Source organism: Fukomys damarensis, unplaced genomic scaffold (genome assembly GCF_012274545.1).
Source record: "Fukomys damarensis isolate Sample0158 unplaced genomic scaffold, DMR_v1.0_HiC HiC_scaffold_24, whole genome shotgun sequence".
Classification (NCBI taxonomy): Eukaryota; Metazoa; Chordata; class Mammalia; order Rodentia; family Bathyergidae; genus Fukomys; species Fukomys damarensis.
The window spans coordinates 41,486,259-41,503,204 of record NW_022900936.1 but is presented as its reverse complement, the minus strand read 5'-3'; positions in this window follow the sequence as shown (position 1 = coordinate 41,503,204).

Genomic DNA, 16,946 nt, shown 5'->3' with positions numbered 1-16,946 from the left:
CTGCTCAGCGGAATCTCCCGCCCAAGTCCAGAGCGCTAAGCGTGCTGCTGCCGAGGGGTCTCAGGGTCTGCTGTCCCCACGCTCTCCCCCACTGCCGAGAGGGCAGGGCTGGAGTAGCGGCGAGCGCAGCCGAGCTCTACCAAGCCCAGAGCTCGCCCGCGTGGCAGCAGAGGCTCGGCTGCTGCCAGTTCGGCGCTAGAGGGCGTTAGTGGACAACAACAACAACAAAAAAAATCCCTCCACTGCTCCAGGTGGAGGAGGCTAAACAGGAGGGGGAAAACTGGAATGCTTTAGTGTTTGTTAAGGGAGCGCTTGGAAACCTATCGCAGGTGTGGGAACTTTTGTGATCCAGACTCCTCGTTATATTCTCATCACCGTTTTCTTTACTGAAGGGCCATGGGCTATTACAATCTGGTTAGGACGAAAAACTCACCTCAAAGCTCAGATTTGAAAGAATGTTGATGCCAACGGGATAAAAAAAGGTGAAGAGAACAGAGAAAGCAGAGGAAAAGGGAGGCGGTATTGTCCAAGTGGGTAGAGGGCACGGAGGGAAACGGCACAGTGGCAGGAGTCCGTGAAGGATCTATGGGTCCATTTGAGGGCTAAGACAATTCTAAAAGTGAAAGGACCCTCATAATGCTTTTCAACACTGCGATGTTAGTCGCATACCTAAAGGAGTTTCAGTTAATGTATTGGAAGGAAAGTAAGGAGGTGAGCAAGAGATGCTGCCCATCTAAAATTCCTCTACGCGAAGGGAAATGTGAAATGCAGGCGCTTTGGAGAACCTGAAGGTTTCTGATTGGTGACTGTACTTGCACAATCACGATGAATACATATACAGCTTCTCTTTTACGGTGTCCATTCCAACTTGAATGTATGCAAATCATTTCTGAAAAGATCACCAGGTATGGAGTATGAACTCCATACGTGGGTACTTGAAAAAATAAAATCTGATTTTGCTACTTCTACCACTGATTGATATTTACTGGCCACATGGGCTTTTGCAGTTAATTTACAGTTTGCAAATAGGTATAAAATAAAAATCTATGTTACGACTACTATGCTGTAAATCATTATGTCTAAATATAAATGTTTAATGTTTCATTAAATTAAATTTAAATTTTCGTTTTAAATGTTGATTTTCAATAAATAATTCTATAGGTTCTTTAACAACTCACCAGAAGAAACGTCCTGTTCATGAAGACAGTCCTGATAAATCGTAAACATATACTACTTTCTGATAGACTTAAGGAATACATAAAACTGGCTAGAGTTGTAAAACGTGTCAAAATATTTCTGAACTTTCAGAATTAAGGCTTACAAGGAGATTTTAATATAAAATGACCAAAATCTCTAACATAAAATATTTTTAAATGAAAACTTTAAAGTTTTATTGTTTCTTTAAGAAACTTCCCTTAAAATTAGACTAAAAGGAAATGGTTTTAACAGAAGACACAGAAGAAAGGAAAAATGAAAAAAAAATGCCAGTTTATTTCCAGAGCTTACTATTATTTGAAAATCAAAGTAACAGTAGTAATTTGATGAAACAATTTCTCCCCTTCACTGACTACAATTCTTTACTATTCACTTCGTGTGTGTGTGTGAGTGTATGTGTATGTGTGTGTGTGTATATGTGAGCATGCGCGCGCTCTTGTGCACAGAGGATCAGATTGAGGACCTTGCACTTGCCAGGCAGGTCGGGGCCGGTGAGCTATATCCCTGGCTACTATTTTTCTTAAATAAGCTATAGTCAAGCTTATCATATTATGTATAACCCATTTAGCTATTTTTATCACGTTAGGTTTTTAAAGAAAAAATAATTACAAGGTTTTTCTCTCTTCCCATGAGAAAGAGTTAATAGTTAACTACTTTGTATGAATAAGAAGAGTTTGCTTCATAAAGAATATAGTCATGGTTATCTCGTGAGCTAGAAACAATTGCACTTAACAGAAATGTGCTACTTTTTTATTTTCTGTCAGTGTTTATGTTTTTGGTGACGTGACAATTTCAAAATTATAAGCCACTCAATGAACCAGATGCAATATTCATGTAAATTTATCTGCACTCATCTTTTTTTGAATCATACCTATATTCAGAAAAGCATTCATGTCTCATTTGTCAGAGCTATATTGTTCAGAATCGTTTTTGTATTTTCTCAGACCATTGTTCTTCACGATATGTGTAGTCTGGATTCAGGTAAGAAATGATTAAAGTTTTTATTAAGTAAAAGATATATGGCACTAAAAGTCTGCTTTCATTTACAGTAGAAACAACAGTATTCATAATTCTATTTGCTTATAAAATGAAAAGAGGAAAGACTAAGCCAGCAATTCCTTTGAAGAAAGAAAAGGATTATAATGTTTAATACTCAGCACGTTTCAAGCCTTGAGAAAACCTCAAGTATATTATCCTGGTGGAAGAGTAAATTAATCCAGTTATAGCAGTGATTTGCATTCTTGAGGTCAAGATAGAAACAAATACAAAGAGTGTTGATCCTCAGATATATCAAAACATCAGGTCTTAAAAGATTAAGTTTGAATTTGGAACAATCAAAATTGTCTAAGTCTTTCTGATTAATATAAAATTTAGAAACATACTGAGGACAACATATATATATATATGTATATATATATATATATATAATGGGTATGTTTTAGCATTCAAGTAGCTAAATTTTTAAAAATCCATGAAATAATATATTGTTATTTTGAAGCTCTTTGTTTTCAGAATATATAAAATTAGGGAGAAACATTCATATTGCTTATTTCAGGAATACATACATATGTTACCTTTTGAAGAAAACATCCAAAATACTATGAGGAATTTTGCTTTAGTTTTAGTATAGCAACATTTAAAAAACAAAATAATGCAGCTTGAAATTGCATAAAACATAGTATACCTAATTCTGTTGTGATAATTACATATTGTTCCTGTATTATAGGATAGAGTAAAGGAAAAAATATAATGTACCTATCATATCTATAATACATTGTATGTAATTAAATGGAAGCATTCTCTTCAGTACTTTTCTAATTCAGTAACTATTTATCAAGCAAAATTTTCATATGCGTTTATGCCAAGCACTATGCAGACACTATAAAGATTATTTACATTTAGTTCTTATGTCTCAGAAGTTTTATTATACTGCAGAACACAGACACATGGACTATTCCAATACTAATCATTTAATATGATGTCATAGTGGAGCTCCAAATTATTATATTTAGATAAGAGGAAAAAAATCAGACTCCTATGGCTTGAATCTCTACAGTTACTACTTTTCTTTGCAGTAAACATGCATTTGGCATTGACTGGACAAGCTACCCTCCGAAGGCTTATTTATAAACTTTTACAAATGTTAAATATATATGCTAGAGGCTATGCACCATGGCCAAATAGTTCAACTAGATTAAACTAACTTGCATTTTTTGTGAAATTGATTTACAGTCCATGGGCATATACATATACCTGCATCCTCAAAAAGTAAATCACCTACATAATACAGGGAATTTAAAAAACGTTTAAATTTATTTCAGTTTATGAGTAACACGTTATTTAGTATCTCATTCATGCACCAGAATAGCCAGCTGTGTCAAGCAACTTTATTTTCTTTTAATAATAATAAATATCATTAAGCATTTTCTAAATATCAAAAATAATACCTTTAAAATTTTTGTATATTGAAAGATGTCTGATTATTTCCATCATAACAAATATCATGAATATTGCTACTTCTATTCAAGTATTTAAAATAGAAACCTAATCAAAATATGCCTTGTATTATATCTTGTATTTTTAAACACTAAAATAGTTTATAAATTGTTTCTGGAAAACATGGTTAGATTTTCCAGAAACACTTTGTTTTGTTGTATACCTAAATGTTAAATTTATTAGCAATGTAATGTAGTTGAATAAAATTATCACCTAAATGTTCTGGTTATTTTGATACTAATAATGCAAATTATTCCCTTTTGCTGCACTAAAACTTGTGTAATCTAAACATGATACAGGAAAATAAATGATTCCTAATGCTTTTGATAAACCAGACTTTTAGGGTAAAATTCCTCCCTAAAATATTTCAGTTTAGTTTACAACAAAATCTTGATGTATTTTTGCTCTCACTTTTGTATTCCTCACATATTAAATTTAAAAATAAACCCCTTTATTAGAGAGCCACTTTATTATAAAGTGAACCATGAAAACCCAATAAATATTAGATATGTCTAATAGCTGACTTTTAAGTGAAGGGTTCTGTATCATTTTAATCATAGTGCATTTATTTTCCTATGACTATTAAAAGGATTCTAAATATAGTATTTATTAGACAACTAAAGGTTTTGTGGAACTCACTTATACCAATCATTTGACAATTAGCATAAGATTCTTCATATTCTTGCCTAACTTCAAAACACAAGTCCAATTAAATTTATAAAGTATTTAAAAAGCAGGGAATTTTTACATCTCCGCAAAATATTTGCTAAATAATTATTTGTTAAAAAGTTATCTTTAGTGTTTTGGTCAAATTTATCATCTGTATAAATCTTTAAAAAGAATAATTCAATACTTGTATATTTCAATAGCAAAAGTATATAATTGGCCCTGTTTGTCAATCATTAAATACTTCCATTAATAACATTTAATTACTATTCTATGTTTACTCATGTCTAAGTTATTCTATACTACGCATTCTAAAATATAAAAAATAAGAAAACTGAAAATCAGTATGTGTCATGTAGAGGTACAAGATCCCAATGATGAATGTAACTGTACTGTATACTTTAAAAGTTCCAATAAAAATAAGATATATTCTTATTTTTTAATGTTTCTATTCAATTCTGAATTATAGGAATGTTTCTTGTTCATTGAGTTTAGTTTTCAAATAAATATCATTGTCTATCAAATTTATCTCAAATGCTATATATAAAATTGGTCTATAGCATTTTCTGTAATGTTAGAGATAAACCTATAGCTTTGCTCTCTGATACTATAGCCTATAACTTCATACAGCTTGTGAACATCTGAATATTTATAGTGTGACTGAGAAGCGAAGTTTTTAGTTTTAGATCTTTTTTGTGTAGTTTTAAGTGATGTACCCATGTTGGACAGTGGCACCTGCATTGTATTGTATGTATCACCACTTTTCAATACTTCTGTGTTGATAGTGGAGAAAATTATAAAAGTCTTTTAAAACTCCTAAGAGTGAACTAATCATGAGTGCATGTTACATCACTTCCTATAAGAATGGCTTGTTTTTTGATACTGCTAAATCAATCCAGGGCTTTTCCACAGAGCAACAAATTACCAACTTCCCCTTTTGTTCAAACAAGACTTGCTACATTGCTAAATTACCCCAGTTGGATTTGAATTTGCTCTCAGCCTGCCAGGTCATTGAAATTACAGGCATGAACCATCACACTAAGCTCAGCAAAGCTAATTTTTAATATAGAAACTCTGTCACACACAAACATGTTTAATACAGCTGTGTTTATCATGGACAAAAATAAAGCTCACTTCCTGCAATAACTCTTGCTAAGTGTGTGTACACTGCCTTCAAAGCGAGCTTGGTAGGATGTGCTTTTTGCATATTACATTGAGTTGATTAGAAGACAAGAAAAGTATTCACTGGTAGAAACTCACACCATCTTTGAGAATTATTTTAATTATGAAAGGATTACTTCCCTAATGTGACTAATTTTAAGTGCTACCATTTTAAAAATGTTTCAGGAGCCACCATAATCCTCACTCAGCACATTATGTACACTTCAGAGCTCTAGATCTGCAAAATTACAGAGACGTGAGAGACTCAGTAACAGTATAGAGATTAGAAAATTAATGCCTTCCGGGGAGATTTGTCAGAGGCAGTAAGATTTCTTTCATTTAATTGCTAACATTTGTCTTAGGGTTTTTTTTTTCATTTTTTTTTTGATTTTTTGATTTTCATAGAAAAACAGTCAGGTCCACAGACATTTAAAAATATGGGAATGCATATGCAAGCCAGAGAATCTGGCTACTGTGGTTTCATTTATATTATCCTCATTTGTCACTTGATGGTGTCCTTCCATAGCTCTAACTTGTTGTAAGCATCAAGGTAAAACAAAATTAAATCTAATAAAATTCATCTCCTGAAGAAATCTTCAAACATAATGAAAGAAATAAAGCATTAATTGTATATCACATAGTATTTACTATTTGACAGACACTGTTCCAAATACAAATATTAATTTCAGATAATAATTATAAATGCTAATTACCAATATGAACTCATTTAATCCTTGAAACAATATTCTGAAATAGTTGCTTTTACTGTCCTCATTTAACAGGTTAGAAAGCTGAAGCATAAAAGTTGCCCACATTTGCCCAAACAGTTGGCGGTAAAGCAGGGAAATCAGAGTATGCAGTCTGCTCCAGGAGCTCTGCTTTTCGTCGCTATGCTGGCTGCCTCCTTTTTACCATGAATCCTCTCACATTTACATAAACATGCCTATAGATGCTTTGCACATATCTGCATTTATTTTTATTATTTATAGGTTCCGTAAAACTAAGCTCAGATTACAGATTATTTTCAGTAATAATTGTGATCTTCCCAGTTGTGACGAAGTTCCGACAAAAGCTCATTCCTCTTTCCCACTCCAACACATCTGGGACTCATAGGATACTCTTTCTATTTTCTCATGAAATATTTCTCATTAAATATTTTCTTATAGAATATTTCTCTGAGACGGCAGCTGTCACAAAAAAGTATCATCTCATCTTCATTTGGGTATCATGTTTTGTGCTCCATGTGAGAATTTTTCAAATCACTGGGTATTTAAGTGATGAATAAAACATATAAAACTTTGCTCACATAGAGCCTATATGATAGGGTGAACATGTGTGTTTCTCAAGTGTCTTACACTGTTCTAAGTAGATCATCGTGTTAGCTCATGTAATATTCAGTTAGATATCCTTATTTTACAAAACTTAGATATTATGTATTAATAATAGGCAATGCAGTGATCTTTAAAATTTAGAGTGCCCTGTCTTGTTCTTGTAATATTGACAAGGAAATAATCAGACAAAATTGTAGGTTTGGGCAAAAATTCCCGAGTGAAATGTAGTGACTTCATGTAGAATAATGACTGAAGTGGAAAAGTAGATGAATTTCCAATGTATTTTTATGGAAGAAGGGATAGGACTTGCATTTTTAAAAGTCTATTCAAAGCATAAATTAAATTATTGATGAAGCTTTTGAAACAATATTTCTATCTTTTATTTATTTTTTTTATTTTTTTCGTTTTTTGAGACAGGGTCTCACCATGTAGTTGAGACTGACCTGGAGCTCATTTTGTAGCCCAGGCTGGTCTTGAACTCCCAGCGATCCTCCTGCCTCAGCCCCCTGAGTGCTGGGATTACAGGTGTGAGCCAACACGCCCGGCTATTTCTATCTTTTAAATCATATCTTTCAGAAGAAGACATTCTCTTCATTTTCAAATCAGAATGCTAGAATTCTGCTCCCATTTTTACCATAAAATTAGCCCAGACTGTTCAGAATGCTTAACTTTAAAAAACATCAAAATATTCCAAACCAGGAATAATAAAGTTGACACCTCCCAAAATAGTTTAGAATATATCTTTAATTTTTATAAAAATTAGAAAAATTAACTTCGACTTACACAAAATAGCCACAAAAGAATCATCAAGCCATTTTTTCATCTATTATTGTATTTTGGCCCAGCTTCAACTCTCTTCCTGAAAATATTATGCTTTCCAAAGCCAAATGAATGTGTAATGTACTTATTAAAGAGGTCAGGACTAAGTATTCTCTATGTATTATATTGAAGACAGTACCAAAAATGGAATACACAAAGCATTGAAAAATTTCCTGGTCCCTCAATCAGAGAGAACAATAGGAAAATATATTGAAATGCTAGTGAAGATTCTTGTGTGTCTGCAAGGTCCAGAGTATCAATAATGTGTAGAGATCAACTACTTAACCAAAGCTAAAACTAGTTAGCTTCTTTTCGTGTTAAATAATGAAGTAGAGTTGGAAAAGGAAAATCATTTTCAAATAGTCATCTATTTGAATTAATAAGTGTTTGGTAATTTGAATGATATTACTTATTTGAGTCTATGGTCATTAGATTGTATAAGTATTCATATGAAACAGTGTTCATAGCATATGAACAAATTTATACTCTGTGCTGGAGAATGTTTCCTTCAGAGAAAAAAAAATAATTAAAGAGCCAGGGTATGGTGGCACAGGTCTGCAATCCCAGGACTCTGGGAGGCTTAGGCCAGAGGTCCAAAAATTCAAGCCCAGCCTGGACACTTAAATGACTTTCATGACCTGGTCTCAAAAAAGAAAAAGAAGAAAAAAAACATATATATAAATATAAAAGCTGGGGATGTAACTCATTGAAAAGGCCCTTGGTTCAATCCTCAATGTGTGGGGGGTGTAAAGAGACAGGAGGAAATAAAAATAGTCTAATTTAGATGAAATCCTGAGTCATAAATTAACCACACCAGTTATATGTTGTTTATTTTGTTCAGTCTTAACAAAAATCTATCCATGTTTCTCTTCAAATAGTGACTTTATCCTTTTAGAACTGTTAAATCACACACTGGTTATTTACCCACTAGTTAAGAGAGAAATCGTACATCATCAGTTAAATTTAAATTCCAGACAAAGACATACACAGCGAGGCTATCATTTAAATACTGAACACCAGATTTCCAAAGCATTTTCTTTTCAAGTCGTTATGTTTTTTCTTAATGGAATGTCTCCTATTATGTCAATAGTTCCCTGTCAAAATCCTTTTCTCACCATCCAAATTAGATAAAGCCTTATGGAACAATAATTAATTATTCTACATGGTAACTGTCTCACAAATATTAGAGATATCACTTTAGATCAGAGTTGATTTAGGACATATAAAATGGACTTGGTAAGTCCTTGACACTATAGTTGAAGTTATATTACCTATGTACTGTTTTTCAGAATTACAGGTGAATGGTCTGACATTATCCTAATGAAGAAGTAGGACACTTCTTCACATTCTAACTTGACATTAATGGAAGTATTAGTAGCTTAGCCAAAGCAATCTTAAAATTATCACTTTCTGAAGATTCACCCAACTGGTTTACAAAATGAAATTTTGCTGATTTGCTGAAGTGAGTCATTTGGCACTTATTGTAATACTTCAAATTTCATAGTACACAACAAAGCCTGTATTAATATTATACTAATAAAACAATGAAATCAAGTGTTAACTACATAGTGTAATAAATTGGAATACTAATGTATATTTTTAGAGTAGCTAAATCTGTTGATATTTAGCAGGTATTAGCATGAAATGAGAATATTTGTAGAGATGTGACAGTGCATGTGTGTTGAAAATATTTCTGGAGGAGAATTTTAACCAGACTGCTTATGAAAAAACATTTCCTTATAGAGAGACTTATGCAGCTATTAATAATAACTGATAAGACTCTGGGACCAAAATAATTCCAACCATGAGATATTGTGATTTTTATCAATGTTTGCATGATAAAAGTATTAATATGTAGTAGATCTCAAGAAAACCAGGCAAAGGAAATATAGATATGTCTGAGGGTATTACTACTTGCTATAGAATTGTATGAAATATGATGCAATTATTCTTAAAAGAGCTTTGAAACCAAAACTTGTTGATAAAACAACATAATTATTCATTATATTATTTATAGCTTCATATCAGAGAAAGTATTGAAATAAACTTAGAATTTGACAATAGCCATATATGCAAAAAGATATGCTCATCTGTTTTAATGTGTATTATATATATATATATATATATATATTTGCTTAAATTTTTCATCAAAATTTTTTGTCCACTAATAATTATCTCTACCAGTGTGTTTTAATTGAAAAAAACTGATCAATAATGAAAATGACAAGACAGTTAAAAATGACAGAGAAAGCATATATTACTTCATTGATTTCCATTTCATTCCCTTTGTATAAAAACAAAAATACTGAGATTCTTTAAAGTGAAAATAAACAATATGTAATAACTTAATTTTTAAAATACAACAGGTAAATTCATTTTTACTTGGTTCTGTAGAAAAAACTTGTGAATGATGGCACACGTAAGTCATGATTTTATTTGAGTGAACATATACAAAATTATTTATGGAAGAATATTTAATATGTCCCCTGTAGACCATATCCATGGAGTTCAAAAGTGATTTCTGTGTGTGTTGGAACACTAGTCAACCTCCTTTGGTACATAATATACAAAGATTGGTACAAATCAACTGTTTCCTCTTGTAATGACAAGCTCTTACTCTCACTATAAGGTGAAGTTTAAATCCACATTCCCTTGACTCTAGACGGGTGTTGGTACTTATTTTACCTATTAGAGTGTGCCCCAATGGTCTTTCAATTTCTGCTTAGTTCTCTTGGAATGCTTAGGACTTTTCTTCCTGGAACATGGACACCATGCTAGAAGAAGCCTAGTCCTATGGAAAGGTTATTGTTAGTGGTCAGTTTACAGCCAAATTGAACTCAGAACTAACTGCATTCAAGATTTAGCTATTACAATCTGTGCCACTATAAACGTGAGTGTGCTTTCAATAGGTAAGGAAAATGTGGTATTTATATGTGATGGAGCACTGCTCTGTCATAAAGAAGGATAAACTTGAGACTTTTTTTCTTAAGTGAAGTAAAGCAAGCACACAAGTTTAAATATCACATTACTTCATGGGTGTGAAAAATCCAAAATATAAATAAAAAGCAGAATGAGCTAGAGATATTAGGGAGTACGAAGAACTTATTCAAATGGGAAGGGTAACAAGAGATGCAGAGAGGGGAGGGATGGAAGAGAAAGTAGATTGAAAGAAAAAAATGGAAATAAGGCTTATGTAAATGTGGAGGGGAATAAAGGTTAGAGGGAGAGGAGAGAAAGGGTACAAAAAAAAAAGAGGTAAAATGTGCTGTGTACATTTACCCATTCCCCATGATGAATGTAATCATTATTCATTATAAATATGTACTCATAAAAAATATGAAAGAGAAAAACAAAGTACCATCAGCATTGACTGCTGGGCAGGTGAGGGAGCCATTTTGGTCGCTTAGCCAGCTAATCCGTTAGATCAGCTGTTTCCGGTGAGCCACGTGATAGATCCTGAGAACAAATTGCCCAATGGAGCCAAGTCATCCTGATAGAACCACAGGTAAAAAACATACTTTATTAATTGAAAGATAAGTATTCATCACGAATTACTACTTTTTTAGTATTTGTCTTGTGGAAGAACAGTTTTTAATGAGTATTGCTTGGTATTCAAGGCCATGTGTGTTTTTTTCAAACACTAACAAAATTATAAAAATTGAAATAATCTTTTTGGTCAAACAAATGTGACATAGCAAGTTCAACACTAGTCAAATGTAGGCGTGCTGCTTTCCTAATTTTACAACTCATACATACAAATGTGTTTTATGCATATATTAAAGAACAAATTAAATTTGTATTTGTTGATAATTTGTTTTTTCTCGCAAATGAAGAAATCATACTTACCTAAGTATTAGTCAGATTGTTAGACTGATGGTTTTAAAACACCAGTCTACTTTAGAAAGCATAGGAAAAGAGACAGGAGTGCATTTCATTGCTTTTTAATGTCTAAACTGATAGATTTGTTCATGCTCTTCAATTAAAAAAAAACCTGCAGCTAATGACCTTGAAGAAATATCCATGTTCTGTTGCATTTAAAATATTTTATCTTGTTCATGACTGTGTTTATTTACAGCAGAAAAACTGCCAACAAAGTTATATTTTCACTGTAAGATAAAGTTTTCACAATGGAATTCCCTAAATATTTGCATTTATTTGGGGGTAAACTAAATTTTAAAACTTTCCTATATTTTTCATTCCCCTTCTTTCCATTCCCCTATCCCTCACACATCCCCTTCCCCTTTGGACCTTTTCTTCCTATTTCATATTATCTGTTACACATTTTAATCTTTATTTACAAATTCCATTTCTTACACCAGAGAAATTATTTGGTGTTTACATGTGTGTCCTATTTATTTCACTTAAGAGTATGGCCTAAATGCGCATCCATTTAGCTCTGGAAACAAAATATTTGTAAATAGAGAGGCATGGAGGGGTTGAAGGGAGGGCAGGGCATTGGGGGAAACATAAGAACCAAGATATATAAAGTTACAGTTTCCCAATGATGAATATCATCATATTGTATACCTAAAATGTACCAATAAAATTAATGAATTAAAAAAACCCTTTCCTGTATCCCGAATTTTCTCCCCTCTTCTTTTGATGTCTTCTTTATTCCATTTCTTTTTTTTTGATTTGTCAACATATATTTCTATTTTTATTTTAGAAAGATGACATGAGTAAAGTAAATCAGATGACCTGGTTTCTAATCTAAATTCTGCAAGTAATGTATAAGTAATCCTTGTCAGATCATTTACAATAAAAGGCCTAAATTAATTTGCACAAAACTTCAGGGGATTAAAATAGATTATCGTTTTATCCTTTACTCCTTTCATATTCCACAATTCAAAAACATGTGTAAAACAAGGCAATTACACGATAAACAGCAGAAGCTAATTTGGAGGAGATATGAAAATGTTCCCGCCCCATAGTTTGAGTTACTTACTGAAATGAACTAAAGTCAGAATGAAAAGGCAAATTACTTTAGGCTATCTAGTTCTCATAATTCAATAAAAGAAAGCATATAATTTCTCTATGGAAATGAACTTACTTTCCTCTTTGATTTCTAAGAGAATTAAATATATCCCTGTTCATAAGTGATATTAAATAAGATCAGAGAAAATATATTCAGTTACAATGTTTAAAATGGTCCTCTTCTGTACTCTCTTAACATCACAAATATACCACAACACTTGAATATACCAACTTGCATATTTATGTAGTTTTAAATTTATCTATCTATTTGTCAAACTAAATTGAAACTTCTTGGTGTAGCTGGCTTTGAATTTTTAAAAATATTACTAGTGTATGGAGTATTATATTGGCCCTCAATGTTTGTAAAAGTATGAGGTACAGAATCAATCTCCAAATGAATATTTCTTTTTTTAACATTTCAAAATTTATTGTGTCATGAAGAAGAAAGGAAAATAATAACATCAAACTGAAGAATGCTATGAGAATGAAACGAAATTATACATAACAAATCCTTGGCATGTAGATGACACTCAATAAATTAGGACCCATTAGTAATATTTTACAGTGCGACAATATGTGGGCTTGCTACTCCTGTCACAATGTCTAATGTTCCATTTGCTGGAGCCATTCCCTGCCCAACCCCAACAATAATTCCAGGCTGTCCACAGTGTTTCCTTTTGCCTTGCTGAGAGAGCCCACAGCAGTTCTTTTTCTAACACTAAGATCTGATAGCTTTGGTAATCAACACGGTGTGTTATTTTATTTATCTTTATTAAGTTCATTGGTACATTTTAGGTATACGATACAGTTACATTCATCATTGGGATCCTGAACCTTTACAAGATGTATGTTGCTTCTTATTTTTCCCCATTCCCCAGCCCTCCCTTCCCCGCCTCCCCGCTTCTCTATTTAAAAAGACGTTTCCATGTTTTTCCTTTTAACATATTTTTCTTTTTCCTTTTTAACTTTCACCTACCCCTTGCACTTCATCTGTGCTTTTAGATCTTTTTTTTCCTATTACAAAATATCAATTATACATTTTGATGCTCATTTACACTTTCAGTTCAACACCAGAGAAACTATTTTTAAGTTGTCACATGAATAACAACGAAGCCACATAATTACTTTGTAATTTTTGAAAGATACACTGGTAGCTATGATAAGACAATTAGACAAGTAACCTTGACTGGGCCTAATTTGATATGTGTATAAAGATCCTAGCACAATACAAAGAAGAAATTTGTCTTTTGAAGAGCACTTTTCCATTAATGAATAATTCATGTAAGTTTATGACAAGTACCATTTCTCAGAAGATCCACTATTTTAATTGACACTGGTTATTGGAGTACCATATTTTACACTGTTGACTATAACTGTGATTTGGAATCAGGTACTCAGGTGGAGTAGATACCATCTTTCATAATTTAGGAGGTTGGCACACATTTTCTCTCAACTGAAGATCCATATTATTATCAAGTTGGAGCAAAAGCATTTTTTTATTAGAGTAACAATTTATTAAAAGACAGTCCAATCTCAACACACATATAGGTTCTTACATAGTAGGCAAAAAAACCATACGCTTTTAGAGAAAAAAGGATCTATTGTTCAATAACTTCAATAGGATACAATGCTTCAACAGCTTATTCTTGTCCTGTAAGGTATTCAAGCAATGATTTATGAATAACAAAAGCATTCCTGAAGGAGAATTTTCCTTCAGAAGACAGTTTAAAACTTCCCAAATATTAGCTTAAATAAGTTTGGATCAGCAGCAGAAAATTAAGGATGAATTTCTCAGTTTGCTACAGCTTGTTAAATAGTGGCTTTTGTGGAACACCTAATTATGATAAGGCCTACACAGCCATAAGCCACCATGCTTTGTCTCTGTCTCCCACATTCAGTCAATAAGAGACTGAGACACAAGTGAAATATTAAACATTTTAGGTTTTAGAATGTTGGAAAAATTAAATATTTTGACTAGGATATTGATGAAACTATTTAAGCATTCCAGATGGTACTTAACCCATCCTTCAGATACTATTCTGGGATAAATACTGTATAGCAATGTGATCTTCCAATTCTAGATTTCCTATGGATGAAACATTGGCAGAATTCTGACATGTAAGTTTCTAAAACTTATTTTCAGCTAATGGATTCTTGTAATAGGGACATAAGGTTTAGTGGCTGCCAAATTGGTTCAAGACATCTGCTGGCTCTCTGTGTTCATTAGTGGGGTAAACAACTCTTTTATAGATAATGGGTAGAGAATATCTAACCAGCAAGTTTCTTAATGTGTGGGGCAATATATGCTCTTATTATTTAAGAAAATACTTCAGAATTTGACTTTTAACAACTGAAATTAATAGAATTATTTTTCGACTTTGCCCAAATTGCTCAAGTTTGATATACATAGTAAGATACATATTACACATAGAGAAGTTCACATTATGCAAAATTAGTTATTATAGTTATGGCTTATAAAATCATCAGAACATCCGATTTTTTTCCTGTAAGCTCATCATTGTTTTGCATATAGGAAAAAAAGCTCAAATGTTTTGTAAAGTATGAGCCCAAGGGAATCATATTTTTTTCAATCTTAGGGTTCAGTGATCACACAGTGATTTTTCTTTTAACACTCCTGAGCTAGGAAAGGCTTAATTCAAAAGAATAATGCTTTACTTGTTTCTATAGAGAAGAAAAATATAGAGTCTTCCAGGGTACACTTGATAAGGGTTAATTAGATGACATGAAGATCTGGAAAATGATGATTCATGAACAGTAAGAATTGGATCAGATGAGATATGGATCAATGGACCAGCATACATTAAGGAGAAGGGCTTTTAATTTTGCTTTTACTTTTACTATTATTTATTTATTTATTTATTTATTATTTATTTATTATACAATGTCTTGCTACATAGTCTAGGCTGGCCTTGATCTCCAGAATCTTTTGTCTTAGTATCCAGAGTACCAGTGATTACAGGTGGATGCCAACACTCTCAACTAATAAAAAGATTTTGACTTTTTCCAAAATTGGCAGCACTGTTAAAGTTTCCCAAAATTCAATTTATATATATATATTTATATTTATATAAAAAGACTAATAATAGTATGTTATACATTGATAGCAGCAGCAGCAGCTTTTCCAGGTTCTGCAGTCATCTGAACAAAATTATAGACATTCAGCACATTCCACTGAAAACAAAACAAAACAAAAAACAAAGAAAAGAATAATATCCAGAAAACAGCAAAGTTCTGTTGCTGTTATGGTACCTGGGACCATTATTTTTATTATCATCTTAATCATCATCTGGAAAGAGAACATTCTAGAGTAATATCATTAAATGTAGCTCTGATAAAGCATGGTCCCTACTATGTATCCTGTGTTGAGTTGGCATTGTACAGAAATGGACAGCCATATTGGTTTAGAAATGTTAATTTATTTTTTTTTTCCATGTGTACAAGGGTAACACATCGTACTAAATATGTAAGGTCATATCTACATGGGTTTGATTACAGAAACTAATAAAGTATTCTCTAAATAATGAAAAAAAGAATAAGACAAGAATATAAGTGCAAGAAACAATTTAAATATGGTGGGGGACCATTTTCATCTCCAGAATTAAGGTGTATTTTAATGTTACATCATTGCCTTTTCTCTTTTACTTTCCTTTTTAGTTTTATTTTAGGGTTCCCTATTTTTAATGTTCATACAGAGATTTCTTTAACTGAAATACCAAATAGTTTCTTTGGTGTGAAAAACTATAATAGTACACAGGATCTTAATGAGATAATTAATAATGTGAAATAGGAAGTAAAGGGCTGAAGGCGTAGGGAAAGTGGGAAGGGTGGGGGAAAGGTAATAAGGGAGAGGGAAAAAATATGAGAAACTGAAAAAATGGAAATAAAATGTTTGTAAATGGGGAGGGGAAGAGGGGTTGAAGGGAGGGCAGGGACAAGGGGAAAAAAAGAGAATCAAGACCTATTAGGTAAAGGTACAGAATCCCAATGATGAATGTAACTGTATTGTATACCTAGATTGTACCAATAAGCTCAATTAAAAAAAAAAGACTTTGAGTAAACTTTCATGTATAAGGAAAGTCAATATTGTCAATAATATCTGTGGCTTAACTTTCATACAGTACCTAAGGCCCATTGTTGAATAATGTACTGGTAGTTGAAGAGAATGATCCTAAGGTAATAGCACAAAAGAAACCAATACCAACCCATGCACCTACACCCATCTGATTTTTGACAAAGGAACAAAAAAAAAAAAAAAAAAAAAAA